Below are 7732 nucleotides of genomic sequence, written 5' to 3' on the forward strand. Positions count from 1 at the left end.
ATTACCTAACAGGCGTCATGTCCCGTGCTACATGTTAAATGTTGCTGTTGACAAGGGAACCCTAGTAAAGCGCTTTGAGCACATTTAGTGGATATTGCGCTATATAAGGCTCAATTTAGAATTTAGAAACACTTAACATAATCTCACACCATACTCAGGGGTAAAATGAGTACCTGACTGGTAGCAGTGTTGTCTGACGAGATTTTTTGTGATTTATTAACGTTTTAAGGAGGAAGTTTTTTCGTGTAGCTACGTGGTCTTGTGGTATGACACTCGCTTTCGAATCGGAAGGTCCAGGGTTTGAGCCTCGCTCGGCGCATTGTTGAGTCCTTGGAAAACGCTCTTTAATCACAATCTTTCACCGCACTCAGGTGTAAAATAAGGGATTTCATAAAATGAGATTTCAAGGGGTTCCTGGTCAAGAATAACACTAAATAGGTAGGACGGGATATGATGCCGGTTTGGCGATATTAAAATTTTTGCGAACAGAGACAATGTTGTTAACGGCTATGTACTCATTTTACATCTGAGTACGATGAGAGAATGTAAGTAACGAGCCTTTTGAAAGGACTCAACTATGAACCGCTCGAGACTCGAAACCAAGGCTTTCCGATCCGAAGACGAGCGTCATACCACTTGGCAAAACGAACAAATCACCAGGTCCAGATGATGTTACTAATGACATGTTGAAACACATAGGAACCCTCACAAAGAGGAAAATGAAACAACTGTTCAATGTAAGTTGGAAACAGGTTTAACCTCCGCTCAAATGGAAACAGGTCACCATGATACCAATAAAGAAGGATGGCAAGCCAAAAAATAAACCCGAAAGCTACCGACCAATAAGTTTGACAAGCTGCTTGGGCAAACTGATGGAGAGAATTGTTAATCGCCGTCTCCAATGGTATTTAGATAGCAATAAGTTTATATCAGATGAACAGGCTGGTTTCAGACAATTTCGCTGCACAGAGGACTAGATAACATACATCTCGCAGTTGATCGAAAATGGTTACCAAGAAAAAAAAACACACAGTAACAGTTTGGGTGGATATGGAAAAGGCATTTGCCAAAGTCTGGACAAAAGGACTACTTCTAAAACTTAAGAAAGCCAACATTTCACACAACATGTTTGCATGGATTAAAGATTACCTCACAAATCGAAAAGCAAGAGTTTAATCTCAAAACTCTAAAAGCAAGCTAACGAACATGACAAATGGAGTACCACAAGGCGGGGTTCTCTCACCAACCCTCTTTGTCGTATTTATCAATGACGTCTGCGAAACCAGATGCAGAGGAGTAAAAGCAGCCATGTATGCAGATGACCTTGCACTGATATGCACTGAAAGAAATATTGGTACTGCAAAGGCCAGGATACAGATGACTCTTGATGCTTTGAGCAAATGGACAAAAGACTGGGGTATGAGAGTAAATGCTGATAAAACCACATACACAACGTTCAGCTTATCAACCAAAAAGCAATCTATACGATTAACTTTGGATGGAAAGATTTTGAGAGAAGACCTTATGCCTAAGTATCTAGGAGTGAAATTCGACCCTCGACTCACTTGGAAACATCAAATAGATGAAAGCCAACAGAAAGGGTACAAGAGAATGCAGCTTCTCCGAAAACTTGCTGGAACACAATGGGGAGCAAACTCAAACGTCCTGAAGAAGACATATCTTGGATATGTAAGACCTGCAATAGACTATGCCATATCGGCGTGGGGAACGTGCTCACAGGCTCAATTTCAAAAGGTTGAAAAAGTCCAAAACCAATGCCTACGCGTGATCACTGGAGCAATGAAAACAACACCAATTCACAAGATGGAAACCCACACAGGAATAAAACCTCTCAAAGAACAACGAAATCTAAAAATAATGACACAATTCTCAAAGATAAAATTCATGGAATCCCAACCACTGCATCCAAGTACAATGGAAAAGAAAGAGAATCGACTCAAAAGGGAAAACTTCATCGCCTTTGGACAAAAACTAGAGAGCAAATATAAAGTGACACCAAAGGAAGATATAGCCCAAATCAATGTCCCAAATCTCAAACCACCACCGTGGAAAAAGAAACAAAAATTCATAACCATCAACAAGAAAAACATTCGAAGCAATAATGACAATGCTCAAACCCTAAAGATGATCGATAAAAAATTCCCAATGACCAACTGGATAAGAGTTTATACAGATGGCTCAGTTTCCGGCCCCCTCATGAATGGAGGTGCTGGTGCACTCATACACTGGACAGATAAAACAGAAACAAAAATATCTGTATCAGTGGGTTCAATGTGCACAAGTACTAAAACTGAAGAAAAAGCCATCCTCAATGCAACAAAAGAACTATCCAGAGATCACAGAATATACGGGAAAAATGTGGTTTACTTGACAGACTCTGATGATGCTCTCCGGTCTATTGAAAATTACCAGGACTTTGAAGCCGCACACACTGTGGAGGCCCTTGAGGGCTTATCTGATAAAACAGGAAAAATTGTGCTGCAGTGGATTCCAAGTCATGTAGGTATATATGGAAATGAAATTGCCGATCAACTGGCCAAAGAAGGAGCCCAAAAGGAACAACCGAAGTCGTCAATCACTTACCATCAGCAAAAGAAAATAATAAAGCTAAAAATAGACAAAGAAAGGAATGACACACACCTGGAACACAACAAGCAGGATCCAATACACGCCATTCAGCGAAGTAGCCAAGTTACCATATTCCGCCTCCGAACAGGACACAATAGACTAAGAGGACATATGTTTACAAAGCTAGGTATTGGAACAACCCCTTATTGCCCATGTGGAACCGACCATGAAACCACTTTACATGTGCTTATGGATTGCCCACTATACAACGTGCAACGTTCGAACCACTGGGTCACCCCTACAACACTCAACACAAAGCTCTATGGTGAGGCTGAGGACCTAAAGCGGACCACAGACTTCATAGCAGATATCGGACTGCAGCCATAGATGTCCATCAGAGGAACGAAGAAGAAGAATACCACTTGGCCACATAGAGGAATAATAATAATAGTAATAATAATAATAATAATAATAATAATAATAATAATAATAATAATAATAATAATAATAATAATAATAATAATAATAATAATAGTATAATAATAATAATAATAATAATAATAATAATAATAAGAAGAAGAAGAAGAAGAAGAAGAAGAAGAAGAGAAGAAGAAGAAGAAAAGAAGAAGAAGAAGAAGAAGAAGAAGAAGAAGAAGAAGAAGAAGAAGAAGATGAGATGATGAAGAAGAAGAGAAGAAGAAGAAGAAGAAAAAGAAGAAGAAGAAGAAGAAGAAGAAGAAGAAGAAGAAGAAGAAGAAGAAGAAGAAGAAGAAGAAGAAGAGAAAGAAGAAGAAAAGAGGAGAAGGAGGAGGAGGAGGAGGAGGAGGAGGAGGAGGAGAAGAAGAAGAAGAAAAGGAGAGAGGAGGAGGAAGACGAAGAAGAAAAGGAGGGGGAGGAGCGAGGAAAAAAGACGGCGAAGAGATTTACAACTTAAATGAAACTTTATTTAAATTATCCAACTGTCATCAAAGGCCAAAGATGATTTATTTTGCCGGTTCAAAATGCGACCACTTCGGTGTGTTCCGTGATTACACGTTTTAATACATTTTGTACATAATTTATTTCAAAAACGTGTTTCTATATATCTAGTTCCCGAATTTCTTTTCCATCCGGTTTCTTAATACTTCAAGACACATAAATCCAAAATCCTTTACTACCTACGTCATAGCTGTAAAATGTGACAGATTTGGTTCAACTACAAAGTCCGTCCTCTCCTAAGAAGACAATAGATTTAGTATATCAAAAATAAATGGGGTGATATATTGATGCTGTACGCTAAGGTAATTACTCACAATATTACGCCAGTCGGATATAACGTACCAACACACAAATCTGTGTGAAAGCTTGACCGTTTCTCGAGATAGATTCGCTTGGCTAAGAAGCTCACAACATTGCCATCCGGATGTTTAACGGACCAACACACAAAACTATTTGTCACCTTGAACGTTTATTGACAGTTCGAAGATGACGTCACTCTGGTCTTTGTTATTAGTTTTTGCCATACGTGTTTATGATTACTTCTCACTAAACTGTATGAACCAGACTATAAAAGTTCATGGTTACACATAGTTTTGTGTTTTGATCCGTTATACTTCCTGATGGTAATGTTATGAGCTTATTAGCCAAGCGCATACAATCTATAGATAGAATGCGCTTGGCCAAGGAGTTCACAACATTGCCATCCGGAAGTATAACGGACCAACACACAAACTCTGTGTAACCATGAACTTTTATAGTCTGGTTAATACAGTTTAGTGAGAACAACTCACAAACGCGGATGGCAAAAACAATAACAAATGCCTGAGTGACGTCATCTGCATACTATCTATAGCCTGACACTGAAATCCAAAAGGACTGGCAGTTTGACGTCATTTTTTAGGTTTTTGCACCATCTAGTGAGTTGTCATTACTAAAGCTCATGGAAATAAGGTATTTCATTGGTTGAACTATTGAATACAACTCACGATTTGTTTTCTTTTGTGGCAAAAGACTGGCATTTTCACGTCACTTTTAGGTCAGTGTCAGGCCATAACTTTACGAAGGCCACAATCAGAGGGAGGTGTGACGCCGCGACTTCTGTTGCCCATTGAAGAAAAGCTTCATGATTCATCTAAAATGGGCACGATCTCTATTACCTTTCCATGTGCTCGAGGTCATTGGCTGGTCACATTGTTAAGTGTGCTCAAAATGACCCACATAGTGAAAAGTGTTCACAATTTGAGAAATAGCCAACGTTACAATTGGTCATTTTGCTCAGCATGACTCATGGGTATTTTTACAACTTTAATAAACAAACCAGCGTGTTTAGATACAATGAGAAATGTTCAATCGTTGTACAGCAACAAATCATGTGATCGATGACTAGTTTGGACGAAAACATGAATATAGATCGCTCCCATTGACACACAGACTTGACCTGTAACTTGTCTCGGATTGAATGTTTTTTACGGAGTTGACCTTTGAATAAAATTGGCCTCAGGTGAAATATTATTTTCAGCTTAATTCTTGTGACGTATCTGACCTGATTCGAAACCTATATCCATCAAAAATGCGGTCCATTACACAACACCAAAATAGTGGATCAACTTTGAAGCCACCGACAATCTCTTTACTCTTTACTTTTGATGTCACCGGCTATTACACGAAGGCCACGGTGTTAGGCTATAGGTTAACGATGGCTGCGCTATTGGATTCAATAGTCTGATGTCACGTCGCCCAGCAACGGCGGCCATCGTGGTTCTAAACAAAGAAAATCGGTACTTTTTATTCTTCATGCTGACTAGAACTTTTCATATGTCTTGTGATCAGAATGTGTAAAAGTCAAAACATGATCAGATTTATGTGTTTTTTCCCTGCTGGATACGCTTTTATGCACGTCGGAGAAATATTTCATAAGGGCGTCCGCCATTGTTCCGATAGTTTAGAGCCAGTTATTAAGTTACCATGCGGGAACTATGAGGGAATTGACGTTACAACTGTTGAAGTGTATTACTGACATATTCCATACAGTAATGTTGCCAAATTATAGATAGTATGCGCTTGGCTAAGAAGCTCATAACATTGCCATCCGGAAGTATAACGGACTAACACACAAAACTGTGTGTATCCATGAACGTTTATAGTCAGGTTAATACAGGTCAGTGAGCATTACTCATAAACGGGGATGGCAAAAAACAATAACAAAGACCCGAGTGACATCATCTTCGAACTATCTATAAGATAAACCAACACCCAACACATCAATGTTAACAAATAAGAAATACGTCACACAGCACATTAATGTTGACACATGAGACATACGTCACAAATTAATACACTACTGTTTACTAGAGCACACAATACACAACACACCGCACACAAAATACACCACACTACACACAACACACTAGATTCATCACAGACACCCAGTAATCCCATCATTAATTTCATATGCATTGACGTCTCCTGCATGGTAATTATAGAAGATACGACTTAATGAAGGCTTTTTCTAGGAAAAGGGGTCAACTGCTCATTACCGTTGTCTGTTGACACTGTCCGTTTAGCCAAAATACTCACAACATCCGCAAACCAACACACACACAACTATGTGTTACCTTGAACGTTTAGAGTCTGAAACATAGAATTTTAGTGAGAACTTTTCATAAAAATGATGGGCTACAAACAAAGAGCTGAGAACCATCAATTTCGTTCTTTTTATGTCAATACCTTACAACAAACTTGCCTTCTATCTAAAAGGCATAAAGCTATTTTAATGGGCATGATCTATATTACGTTTCCATGTGCTCGAGGTCATTGGTCAGATTGGAAAGTGAGCTCAAAATGACCCATATAGCTAAAAGTGTTCACATCTAAAATCCCGATTGGTCATTTTGTTCAGCTTGACACATGGGTATGCTGACAAGTTTCATAAACAAAGCAGCGTGTTTACATTTGTGAAGAAAGATCCAATAGACAGGTAGTTGACCACGCCTCTCGGACAATCGTCATAATGTAAACAATGACAGTGACTGGTAGACACAGCAAACTACACATGTTTTACTATCGATGGTTTGTGCTTAAGTAAAATACCCACTCTTCTACGGCTTGATCAATAGAACCAACACAGAAAATTATGTGTAAACCTAAACGTTTATAATCTGATCAAGAAAATCAAAAACTAGTTACCCATTTGGCGATATAAAAACAATAACAATGATCAGAGAGGGGTATATTCCATTGACGTTACTGTTTATAAACAACCAACTATGTTTGTCCGAGCACGTGTGAGGGTGTGTCACAAATTTCATGTTTTGATAGGTCAAAAATCTACTGGTTAATTGTTGGACAGCAGCAAATCATGCGATTGATGTCTTGGTTGGACGAAAACCTGAATATAGATCTTTCACATTGATCATTGGCTTAAGTTACAGACATCTATTTTAACTCCGGCACCATGACGATATTCGTTGCTCTCTGAAGGACGCTTTTCCCTTCTTTTTCAGCTGAGCCTCATTCTTGGATTGAAAGACATAGCCTCTATCAGACTAGACACATTATTTGTTTATTTGCATATTTTGCTAATCTTTTCAAACCAACGGGGTGGAGATAACTGGGGCTTTATTAAATAGGGTAGCTGGGGCTTAATTAAATGGGGGCGAAAAAATTCACCTGACAAATAACTTGGCCTAAAAAGTTACTGACTTATATCAGACAAAAGAAAATAGAAAATTCCGAGTCATCAGAGCTTAACGGGCTGTCGTAGAGGATTATTGATACTTGAAAGTCTGTACATTAATAGCAAATTAACAGGAACTATAATGACAATAGCAACATTAACAACAATCATCACTACTACTACTACTACTACTACTACTACTACTACTACTACTACTACTACTACTACTACTACTACCACCACCACCGCCACCACCAACACCACGACTACCAACACTTCCACCACCACTACTCCACAATCGCTTCCCCCAGTTGCACAACCTAGCCAACCTCAAAAGAAACATTAAAAAAAAAACAACAAATTCTATCTTTACAAATTATAGATACGTCCTTTCAGGGAATGACCACCTGTGTCAAGGGGATTTTTGTGTATTTCCCGGCCTGGCCAATTACGTACCACATGATAAATGTCCCTGGGTGACCTGTGGTG

This window comes from Berghia stephanieae, chromosome 10, assembly GCF_034508935.2.
Source record: "Berghia stephanieae isolate SIO BIC M18660-M18661 chromosome 10, UCSD_Bste_1.3, whole genome shotgun sequence".
In the NCBI taxonomy this organism is placed as follows: domain Eukaryota; kingdom Metazoa; phylum Mollusca; class Gastropoda; order Nudibranchia; family Aeolidiidae; genus Berghia; species Berghia stephanieae.